Genomic DNA, 13,560 nt, shown 5'->3' with positions numbered 1-13,560 from the left:
AAAACATACACCCTTTCCTATGGCTATGCTTTTCTTACATAGTTGTCACCATCCTAACTAATGTGGCTTTCTTCTTACCCTACAAGACTCTTGGTTCCCCATTGCCATCAACACACTCAATAGCTTTTTCATAATAGTCTACCTTGGTTCTATGAATATACAACCAATCCATGCCCAACAACATATTGTATGATCCCAATGGTAATACATTTAGATGTGTTGCCGTAGGCATACCATTCAAATAAAATGCATAAGCCCTTACCCAATGGTGAACTCGCTTCTTCATACCTACACCCAACTGCACTAACCAACATTTTGCATGCAATTCCTTACTCAAACTACACTTATCCACCAAGTCAAGACTAACATAGTTATAATTAGATCTAGGGTCAATCAAAATAGAAATAACTTCATCACAAAGCTTACCATCCATCTCAGTGATACATGTCTGGTATTCTCCTTGTCTGTTGTCCACTGTTGCATAGATACGATGAATACTCTGCCCTACATCTCCAACAGTATGCGCCTCCCTGCACTGTATATCCACTAGTACAAAATTGATAATTAGTTACTAAAAAAAGGACTAGAATTTGCATATAAACCACCATTTTTCAGTTGCTGACCAGTAGTAGCTAATTTACAGTATCTTATAATGCAACCAACTTTTAGTCGTTTGTAACTTAGTCATTAATTGGATGTCTAAATTTTATTATCTAGTAGTATATTTAGTCATAAATTTGGTCATTAATTTAGTCATTTATTTAGTCATTAATCGTCACAATTAATGACCAAATATACAACAAAATATATGTCTATATGATCATCCGAGAAAACCAATTAATGACCAAAATGTTTGTCATGCTATAAGATACTGTAAATTAGCTACTAATAGTCATATATATGCAAATTTTAGTCATTGTTTGAAACCAATTAATGACCAAAGAAATATGACTAATTTTTCGTCGCGTTATAAGATATTGTAAATTAGCTACTAATATTCATATATATGCAAAATTTAGTCGTCATTTTTAATCACAAATTTATCATTTACAATATTCATTTATCTTTTTTTGGTAGTTTCATATTCATTACATAAATGACTAATTTAGTAGTTTATATTCACTTCATTTACTTTCATTAATAATTATTATAAATACCTAATTTAGTCATATATTCATTTTATTTGTGCTCATCATTAATCAATATGAACTATTAATTTAGTATTTTTAGATTCATTTTATGTGTTCATTATTAGTCAACATAAATTAATTAGTATGATTTTGTGACTAAATTAAAAAAATGTCATACAATGCACATGCTTATCTAATGTGAAAACACAAAGTTACATATGTTTATTACAATACTAAATAATATCAAATACAATTATAAATAATTTCAACCACGTAAATTATATTATATGAAATTTCATGTATTACAATATGAGTTTTCAACTTACTATTGGTTGTACTACAATACACAGATGAAATAGGGTTTCACCACTTCAAAACATTATCATTATTTTTCTAATGCATTGTAGATGAATTCACCAACTCTAAAGAATTGACCATTAGTTTGTATATGTGTGTCTCATGCGAGACATTAGATTTAAGGGAATCACTAGACTGGTTCTCTTCTCTCTCTTTTTGCATTTTTCACTCCATTTTTATTGTTCTCTTTCTTCAATTCTTGCTTCTTACCATCAATATTGAGTTCATATTCTGAAAATGAAAGAAGATACAGTGCAGAGTATAATACACCAAAGACGATGAACATTGGAATATAAACTAAAGTAGACTATAAAGGATTTATACGACATATACCTCAACATCAATACTATCAATGTTATTTTTCCCTAGAAAAGTGAGAAACTCAAACAAGTTTTCTTCAGTTGGGCAATAGTTTTTAGTTGGGCGATAGTGGCCACTATGCAGCTAGACGACCTGTATAAACAAAGAAAATAAAATGTTACGATATAAAATAACACCTTAGGAAATTAGTATTCAACCTTCAAGAAAATCTTAGGCACGATCATACCAACTAAGTTACATGCTAAGAATATCATACAATAGATAACTTGTGAAAAAAAAAATTAGTGTAAAAAATCTACTTATTTCTTGTCCAAAAATAGTCATGTTCCTTAAATTCATTAAATTCAGAGATGTTTTTTCCCACTGCAAAATTTCTTATCTATTATAACCTATGTTTTTAGGATCATGAGATTGATACAACATCATATTGGATTGTGGAGAAAAAATGATTCAACTTTCCAAGATGAATACCTCACTTGGTTGAATGAAGGTGCTAGTTGTGAGCAGTGTCAAAACCTTAGGGAAGCAGAACACTAAGACCCAAGAAAATATATCACCACATTCCACTAAAAGAAAAAAATCCAATCCCATAATGGCCTCTGGTAGTACATTTCATTAGATGGATATTACTCTCTGGGAGATTATTTTCTAATACAATTATAAATGTACATATATTGTCATAATGCCCCTCACAGTGAGACCCTATAATTGTGTCCTATAATATTAATCATATTATACAATTTAATTATAAAATTATGACTATCAGATAATTATTAGTTTCAATAATTAGTCTGAAATTTTATTTCGAGTATTATGTATACATGAAAATATTCAAAAAAATGTACTTTTTTATAACTAGTTAATTTTGAGTGAATCTAAATACACAAGAAATTATGGTGCATCAGTGTTTCTCTAGTGGTTATCCACTCATTGTACTAATTTCTCCCATGTCCTCTACTTCTTTTGGTGAAGTCCTCTTTGATGATTTCAAATGTCAATGCAATGGACATTTATATTGGATGTTTTTTTGAGCCAAAGGGAAGCTCCATAAGTAACAACCAATAAGTAGCCTCAAATATATTATTGGGGGCCAAAATGTAGTAATTATATGACAAGCCAAGAAACACTACATGTTAATCATCTTCCCTTTAATATTGATTAATAATTTCTTTGCATGATCATGTAATACTAGAGTGTCAAGTAGGGACATTTAAAGTTAGTCATCCATCAATATCACCTTTGAGAGTGCTTAATAGTTAATACTTCCTATTACACACACAGTAGATCACCAACTTCAAGGATAGCAATATAAACATGACAAAAATGAAATTAAAAGGAATGCTAGGAAGTCAAATGCGACTAATCTTGAGTCAAGAAAATACCAAGCCCTTCACATTAGCAAGGCATTCTTAGGCACTAAAACAGAAAATCCTTCCATTGCATCATTTTCACCATTTATTTAATTTCTTTAATTAATAACACAACTTTCAAAAAAAAACATTGAAAAAGGTCTCAAAATCCTAACAAATGTTGGAGTGATTGTCGTATCAATTAAACAGAAAGGAAATTGTTTGATATGATTTTAACTTGTAGAAGAGATCAAATAATATGAAGCTTTCTCATCCCTTGGTCCTAATCAAATTTTAATCTATGGTTTCCAATCAAGTAATCAATTTCAATCCAAGATAGTTAAGAGATCACTTTGGAGAAGGGCTTCTAGAAGCATTGGGATAGTAGGAAGGGAATTAACTAGGAGGAAAATGAAGTACTTTAGTGGGTTCTCCAAAATATTTGAAGGCAACTGAAAATGATTTTTTACTCCCTCCATGTATTTTAAAACGGAAACCCTTTAGTTTCATCTCATTTATTTTCTACCTTTCTCTAATATGTAATTCTTTGAGCAAGAATAGAGCATTCATTAATATTCCCATGAAAGAGGTCTCTTCATAATCCTAATAAGTTGGGCTCTAACAAATCAACAATTTCATGTAGTGAAGAAATCTTACATGATAGATTCTAGTGATTGAAATGACAACTTTATTCTTAATCTCATTACAACAAAAACAAATTCAACCCTAACTAGTTGGGATCTAACAAATAAAGAATTTCATGTAGTAAAGAAAACTTACATGGTAGATCCCAATTCTTTTCAATGAAAACTTTATTCTTGATCTTATTACAACATAGATAAATTCAAGAGTACATACATATTTCCTTATCTGAGACAAACTTTGAACACATTCCGAGATTTCATAGAAAATATAATGATACAATTTACCTATAGGACATGAGAAAGCTAAATGATACGATTTACCTATAGGACATGAGAAATCTATCTACATCTACCACCTGACACTGGACAATAGTGTTATTGAGACACCATATCATGGTATTAGAATCATGTAGATAGATAGTGTTATAGAGAGACCTTGCAACACCTATTCAACACTACCTTCAAGCTTCAAACTCATCAATTGATTTACTTTAGTAGCAAATTCTAGTGAGATCTCATTAAATACAACTCGACAAAAGTCATTTATGATAGTTGTCACTACCTTCTCTAGATCTATCCCCCTATGGAAATAGAATAACGTCTTCCCCAATTTTTGATGTACTTGCATCATGTTCAACATGGGATGTTGGGTTATTCACCTGGAAAAAGTTACAAATATTAGATGCATAATGGAAACAAGAATGCAATTCATGATTGCTCCTAAAGTCTCTTGCATGAATTATAAAACACCATCTAGTTAAAACTACCTACCCAAGATCCCACTTAAGAATTCAAAATGTTTCAAATAGGAAATGTCTTAAACAATATTGACTATTTAATTACATAATCACACTAAACTAGACAAACCTTCAAAATGTTGAAAAGTGTGAAAAAAATGGAGTTGGAATATTATAGTTACGTCAGTAGATATAGCTACTTGAAATGTAACTTCTATATGACAAACCTTTAAAATGTTGAAAAGTGTGAAAAAAATGGAGTTGGAATATTATAGTTACGTTAGGGTAGATATAGCTATCTGAAATGTAACTTCTATATAACATTCAAAATAGCCTTTTCAATCATTGAAGAGACTAACATTCTTTTATCTTGGGTTAATAAATTAATACTCCACCAAAAATATAAATACTTCTGAATTGGGTCTATTCACCAACCAAGGGGAAATTTAAACGAGTGTGAAAATACTTACTCATTCCCCTACCATATTTCTGATATTTTATTTGTGTGCAGATCTAAACTACCTGTAAAGTAACTTCTACATATTTTACAATTTTAAATCTAAAAAATAACCCACACCGAAGTTATATGATTAACATATGCACAATAAGATACAATATGCATCATGAAGTTTATATGTTATATTAAGACAAACTTTTCTCATCTAAGCTACGTGTAATGTCACTTCTACATATTTGACAATTTTAAATGTAAAAAATTACCTACACATATTTGACAATTTTAAATGTAAAAACTACCCACAGTGAAGTTATACGATTAACATATGCATCAACTGTAAGTAATATGAAGTTTACATCTTATATTAAGACAATTTTTTCTCATCTAAGCTAGGTGTAATGTAAATTCTACATATTTGACAATTTATAAATGTAAAGAATTAATGAGACTGAAATTATATGATTAACATATGCACAATAAGATACAAATGCATTCACTGTAAGTAATATGAAGTTTACATGTTATATTAAGACAAACAATTTCTCATCTAAGCTACGTGTAATGCAAGTTCTATATATTTGAAAATTTTAAATATAAAAAATTAGCCATACTAAATTATATAATTAACATATGCACAATAAGATACAATAACATCAGTTCTAAGTAATATGAAGTTTACATGTTATATTAAGACAATTTTTTTCTCATCTAAGCTACGTGTAAAGTAACTTCTACATATTTGACAATTTTGAATGTAAAAATTTACCTAGAGTGAAGTTATACAATTAACATATGTACAGGAACCTAAAACCTTAAACAAAGCACTTACCATAACTCCACATATTTTCACATATTTAATCCACCGCCATTCAAATCAAGCTGAGTGCCCACTACTTCTAGTTGAGTCAACCAACGTTTATAAAGGCATAGAGTTAACTGTAGATCTGCAACTACAAAAGTGTGATCTATCAAAATGGGAATATTTATGATAACTGAGACCCATCTCTCCACACATAAATTGTTCAAGCCCACTAAAACAAGAGAATTGTAGAAGGGTGATGGATATGGGATTTTGAGCGAAAGATCCAACGTAGGGAGGAAACCTCCAAGAAAGGACTTCACAAAGTCTAATCCAAAGTGCCCTCATCCACCCCTATAGATCTATCTCCAGATATCCACATAGTTTGGACTTTAGTGGCCTTTCACCAATTACCCCATTACCGGAAAGTTGTTCGTAGCTCCCAAAAGTTGTGAACATTTGAACACTGTCGAGATACTTCCTAACCAATTCAAGATAGTCGTAACTTGTGAACATTTTGTTTGAACCCAACGCTAAACTTGAAATTAAAAAGAAAAGAAATATTTAATTTGGCATTTCTGATGAGCACCAGTATTGCAGCAAAAATGTTGCAACTCATGGGGCTACCAACTTTACTTTATCAACCCAGGGATCATACATTAAGCTTGGAGGTGACGTTGTTGTATACATAAGTAAAAGTGATGGTTCTTCCTTTTGTCACTATTCAGCTGGCAAGAGACCACTAGGTTTCTTCAAGCCAAACTTCTATGGATTCAGAAGAATCTTGATTACTGATGAGGGAAAGATAAATCTACTCTAAGAGAAAGCTTGTCTACTGCAGTAAGTAAAAATACTAAAATCCAATGCTAAAACACACCATTTCCTACCTAACTGCTAAGAGACTATGCTTCAGAAAGTTATAGATTAACATGGATGAAATTCAACTGTCTTAAGCATGTAAATTTAAAGCATCAACATTCTACTACTGTGCATGTAAATGTCTACAACAAATATGTTTTTTCTCTTTTTCTCCTTTTCCCTTTTTATGGAGAAGTTTGAAAGCTAATCCATTTTGGTGATGTGACAGGTGGCTTAGGGATGCTAGTAGATGTTTGGGAGGTTTTGGAGACCCTTAGGTGACCTTTGGTGGCTTTCTAGAAGTTTTCCCTCAATTCGGCCTCAAAACAGACCACTTAAGGATGTCCTAAAAACCTACAGGATTCTCTATATTTATACAAGATACAGCCAAGAGAAAAATGATGGGTGTTGAAGGCGATGGAAGGATTAGGGAAGGTGGTTGGTGGATGGAGTGGAGTGTGAAAATGCCTAGGATCTCTCAGAAGTCAAAACCAAGGTTGGGAGATGGTTGGAATTTCTCAACATGCTTGGAGAAGTTTCCTTAAAAAACGATGAAATTGGTGAGGGTCTTAGTGAAAGAAAGGAATGATAATGGAAGGATGAAGTTGGGAGGATGTTTCTAACTATGAGATATCTCTTTGCTTTTGAAACACTTGCACTGCATCAAACACAGATATTTGCCCAAAATTCATGTAAACAAGAAGAATTTCAATAAGATAGAAAAACAGAGTTTAATGAGCTAGTTGTCTGCTTCATGCATGAGGAAAATTTGCAGAATAAGATGAAATCATAAATTAGATCTACTATAAGACTGAATAAGGAAGAAATGATAATTAAATCCTACACTTGCAAACTGATCAAATGTTGGTTCAAGTCCAGTAAGCTCTAAATTCTATGAGAAAGTAGAATTTTGTCTTTTTGGGGCTACATGGGGGTCCTTTCCTCAAATCATGATCCCTGAAAGAATAATTGAGGCCAAGACACCTACTGACATCTTTTTGATTCTCCTTTTATCCCTTCTAACCTACTACTGAAGTAAAGCACAAATGGAAGAAAACTAATAAACAAACTAATCAAATCTACACTACTTGCAATGAAATACTTCTAAGGACAATTTAACCATGAATCTATGAAATTAATCTAAGCATACAGATACAAGAATGGGGACCTTTTCTACTAGGGTTGGGCCCTAACCCAAGAGCTTCAACCCTCTGATTTAACTCAGTATTGGATCAAGAAGAATCTCATTCTCATTATCAAATCAAAAAATTACATAACAATGTCTTCCACAAGTCTAGAGCTCAAAATAACTAGTGTTTTTACAAAAAAAAATTGAATCCTAATGAGGATCTAGGCCTCCTTATTTATACAACTGAAGTCCCCAAAAAATTCCTTAAATCTAGGGAGGCCTGGCTCCCAAACTCAAGATAAACTAACTCTTTGAATGTCACTTGATCGGATGCCTTTTGATCTTCATGGCTTGGCTACTTGTACTCCAAGCTAGTGTGATTGATGGAGAATATTAAAATGAGGGAGGATTAAATGAGGAGGATTTACCTCCTACAATCTCTCTTCCTTGTCCCATTCGAGTTTTAGCCTTTAATCTTGCCAAAATTCTCTAATTTTCTCTTTCAAACTTGCATTCAATGCACATTAGTCCACTAGGCATAATATCTCACTTTGACTCATCTCATCAACCAAAATATAATCAAAACATGTAATAAACTGTGAGAAGAGTTGATTTGACTAAGCTAGGAGGTCAATTAAGGTCCATATATTTACCCAATGATGAGGCTCATCATCACCCCCTACTGAAAGTGTTTCTCATCCTCTAAACAACTCAATCAATATCAATATCTTTCATAGGCCTGGTGGCCTCCCTGACATCCCATGCTTCTGAAGAGGTTTCTTCTTTTGTGCATAGAATCTTGCCTTCCTTTCTATCTCCTCCCACTACTTTCTTTCTTCCTCTTCCATCCTTCCTTCTAACATCCCCAAGAGTAGTGGTGGAATAATTCATAAGACAATCCAATTGACTTTGAGCCTTTGGATGGTTTGCTTGTACATGGGTGTCCTATTCATTGCTTCTCTCATTCTTTGAGGAAAATGGTACTCTCTGATTTTCAAACTGTATGGCAGAGTATTCCATCTCCTTTGCCAAGCTTGCATGCTATCATACCCTAACAGCCTGAACATATCCTCAAAATTGTGTAATTTCTTTCTCTTAGGAAGTAAGATACCTGGGTGCAAGTTGAGGATCATTTGCAATTAAATTATGTGTGACAATGATAGCCATTGGATTTGATTGCTCAGCTCTTATCATGAGAGGCTATGTTTGTTCCCTTGCCAATATCTTCTTCATTTCTGCATCCCTTGCTTCCTCATGGTTCATCCAAGATGCCAATGCCATTAACTATAAATCCCCTAGTTTTGCATTATGGTCCCATACATTCAGATCTCTCAAGGCCATGTTATGCAAGTATAACTCAAACATCTTAGCCCTATCCTCGAATGTGCTTTGATCACAAAGATCAATGAAATGTTTATAATCCTGGAATGGCATAGTGCCTCTCTGTGCTAGGGTCTTGATTTGGAAATGCAACCATTGTTCCCTAAGGTATAATGCATAGGACTTAGCTGGCATCCTACACAGGATTGCTTCTAAAGATAGACTGGCTATGGTTGCCAATTGATTCTCTTTTTCTTGCAGTTGTCCTTTCAACCATGCATTTTTTGCAGTTTTCCTCAATGTGCTCCATCATTGAACCCTTTTGCTTGAGATTTATCAATTGGCTAAAAAAGGTGTTGCTTTTTGTATCCTCATAATGTGCTATCATTTCTTACATAAAAATTGCCCAAGTGACAATTTGTTTATGAGAGAAAAGCCATTGATACCATACAAACTGATTTGGTTACAAATATAAAGTTGCAATACGTACCTTTTGTGTCTTTTGCACATTATGGAGATCGAAAAATTGCTCCATCTGTAGTATCCATGTTTCGGGATCCTTGCCATCAAACTTCCTCATATCGATTTTTGGAACATGGTGGTCTTCAATACAACATTACAGTCTATGAAATCATGATTAACATTTCTTTTGTTCTCATCATGAATTTCCTTTACTCACCCTTTCACAATTAGTAACCATTTCTTGTAGCAACTTATTCAAATTTATCTTCAATTCTTCTATCTCAGCGTCCATTCCACTCATCTTAGCATCCTTGCCATCCATCTTAGCTTCCATGCCATCCATCTTAAATTGCACACCATTCATATGAGCTTCCACGCCATTCATCTTGGCTTTAGTTACCTTTTGTGAGAGTGAAATTTTGGTGTACTTGGTCTTGTAATTTTGATATATCATGTTGCATTTATTCCTCTTCTTCACGAGTCATGCTAGAGATTTCAAGTTACTTACTAGGTGTTTCCATTTTCTTTCTTCGGGGCATCAATTAATGCTAATAATTCTTCTCTATTCCCTTTGAATTCCATCAAACTATTTTTTCAAATCAATCTTATGCAAAATTTAAAAAAAAAAATTACTTCACTTTGTAAGAGCTCGATATTAAATTTGTTGTATCTCTATAAATGCGGATCTCAAATATCTAAAATCGCGTCCTACAATAGCCCTTTGAGTCCTCTTTCTAACCCCACAATTATGATCAAGATTGGATTCTCCAAGGAAGAGTTATGCCAAATATCCCACGGTGACCTGATTATAGACTAATTCAGTAGAGAGAACTTGTACGAAGCGCCACGTGTCACTATTTTGACCTTAGTACCTGAAATTGATATACAGAAAAGCACAGGCCATCCTCTTTCTGAAAATTCTTACGAAATTTTAATTTGATGCTCAGAACAAAAGCTATGACGATTTTCCCTAGGTCACCTATTTGGAATGTAATTCGGGAGTCTGCAAAAACCCTAACTTTCTCAGATCATATCTTTGAAAATGTATCGATAAAAACTCTAAAATTCGGACCTGAAGTTCAGAATGATTTCGGCTCAAATGGGTTTTTTTTAGCTTCTGAAATGTCGCAGAAAAAAATTTATAGTGAAAATGCCACGATGCCCTATTTATAGCAGCGAAACCCTAGAATCCAAAGCTTTGATATCAAATGTTATGAAACCGGCTCACAAAAAGATAGAAAAGAAGATCAACACCATAGAATTCAGTCTCTTCGAGGGGGGCAACCTCCTTTACATTACACAAACGAACAATTCTTGGATGATACAAATGACTAAACCTCCCTTCTATATGTATGAGTCTAAGGGGTCACAATATAATCAAGTCGACATAATAGTAATAACATAAGGGCACAACAATAACAATAGTGGGTTTCTATGGGGCACACTAATAACAATATGGGGACAATAGGGGCACAATAATAACAATAAGAACTAAAAGGACAATAGTAATGGGGCAATCACTAGTATTATAGGGACCTAACATTATGGCCTCTCTGTCCCTCAGGTTGCTTAGTTCTCTGCCCATCTCTTTGAGCTTTTCCTCCATGTGACCTATGTCCTCTACTCCCTTGGACTTGGCAATCTGCATCCATCTATGTGTTCTGGCTCTTTCCTTCTCAATCTCAAAGAATGATGTAGAGAGAAAAATATTTGGCTACCTCATCATCATACCCCCTCAATTTCTCAAGGTACCCCATCCAATTATGCCTTGTGAATATTTATATCATAGGAGCCTCATGGAGGTTTTCACTTGAGCCTCCTTATTTTTTAATTTTTTTTCTCAATGACTTAATGAGGTAAGAGTTGAGACTTGCTCCACCACCATCATTGTTTTGTTGATACCATCTATGAACTCTTGCTTTGACAATGGCCTTTTGTAAACTTTCACTATATGGCCATTAACAAGTAAAGGAATGACCTCTGCATCTATGGTTCTGATCTACACTGAACAGTTATCATGACATCTCTCTATAACATAAGGCCCTAACCATCTAGTCCTTAACTTGCCCTTAAATTATTTATATCTGGAATCATATAACAAAGCCCAATTACCTTCTTGAAATTTCTTATCCCTGATGTTCTTATCGTGCTAGATATTCCTCCGAATTTGAGATACCTCTGTGTGTAGGAGGGCCTGCATTCTGAACTCATCTAAACCATTCAACTGGAGCAATCTCTCTTTTTGTGCACTCCTGAGATCTAGATCTAGTTGGGTTGCCATCCTCAATGTATTATACTCAAATTCAATGGATAGCAGGGCTTTCTTCCCATAGACCAGCTCATAGGGTGTGAATCCAGTGGTGGTCTTCCAGGTGGTATTATAGGCCCAGGTGGCCTCGACTAGTCTATCTGCCCAATCTTTTTTTTTTGCTACTAACTACTTTGGTTAGAATGCCCTCCAACGCTTTGTTGGTCACCTCCACTTACCCATTAGCTTGTGGGTGATAGGGAGTGGAGGTTTTATGCTTAATCTTGTGCTAGCTTAACAAGTCTTCAATCATGTTGGAGGTAAACTGGTTGCCTTGATCAGTGACCAGTTCTCTAGGGCACCCAAACTTGTAGAATACATTCTCCCTTAAGAACTCAGCCACCTTCTCCTTTTTTGCTGCCTTGATTGCCTTGGTTTTAGCCCACTTAGTTAGATAGTCAGTGCACACAATGATATATTGCTTTTGCTTAGAAGGAGGGTCAATAGGCCCAATGAAATCCATGCCACACTTGTTAAATGGCTCGAAGGTCACTTAAGGTTGCAGAGGAATTTCATCCTTTGGAGTAGGATTTCCCATTCTTTGGCACTAATCACACTGACTAGTATATATCTTCACATCCTAATGAAGAGTGGGCCAATAATAACCATCTTGTAACACCTTGAATGATTTCCTCTTTGCTACAAAGTGACCTCCACAAGGCCCATCATGACAATTCAGAAGGATGTAAAATACTTCCTCCTCCCTGACACATCTTCTCATAATTTGATCCGGACCTAGTTTGAAGAGGTGCCCCCAATCCAAGTGAATGGGGCACTCTTCCTCACAATATTTCTTTTCTCTTTGGAAGACAAGTTCGGTGGGAACTGTGCAGATACCAAATAGTTTGCTATGTCATCAAACCATGGAGAGAGGACTGAAATGGTGAATAAGCTTTCATCCGGTAATTGATCATCAACCATTCCTTCCTCACCTGTAGGAAAAGTTAATCTGGACAAAAAATCAACAACAACATTTTCCTTGCCAAGCTTATCAACAATAGTTAGATCAAACTGCTATAATAAAATAATCCATCTAATAATCTGGGAATTCACATAAGGTTTATTCATAAAATATTTGATTTCACCATGGTGAGTACATACAAATGTTTGATAACCTATAATGTAATGCCTAAATTTGTTCAATGAATGCACAACAACCAGGAGCTCCTTTTCGGTCATTGTGTAGTTTAGTTCAGCCTTTGACGGATTCTTACTAATAAAGTAAATAACATAAGGAAATTTTTCATCTATCTGGCCTAGAGATGCTCCTATAGATTTTTGCAAGGCATCATCATATATATGAAACGGAAGGGCCCAATTTGGGCCTCGGAGAATCAGTGCAGTGGTTAACTTGTCCTTCAGGTTGTCCAAGGCCTCTTGACAACTTTTTGACCATACAAACTCAGAGTCTTTGGTAAACAACCCAAATAAAGGAGAAGCTAACTTTCTGAATTCTTTTATAAACCTTCGATAGTATCCAACTAATCCTAGGAAACTTCTGACATCTCTCTTCTATTGTGGAGGTGGGACCCTTTGGATGATATCTATTTTGTTTGGGTCTACCTGCAGTCCTTGTTTGGATATTTAACGACCTAGCACAGTCCCTTTTGTCATCAAGAACTCCCATTTTTCTGGACAAAGGGACAAGTTCATTTCAATGAATTTGTTTAGCACCTTACCTAAGTTGGA

The sequence above is a fragment of the Pinus tabuliformis genome, chromosome X, assembly GCF_031772625.1.
Source record: "Pinus tabuliformis cultivar Carrire ecotype Pingquan chromosome X, CPIR1, whole genome shotgun sequence".
Taxonomy (NCBI): Eukaryota; Viridiplantae; Streptophyta; class Pinopsida; order Pinales; family Pinaceae; genus Pinus; species Pinus tabuliformis.
This window is presented reverse-complemented; position numbering follows the sequence as displayed.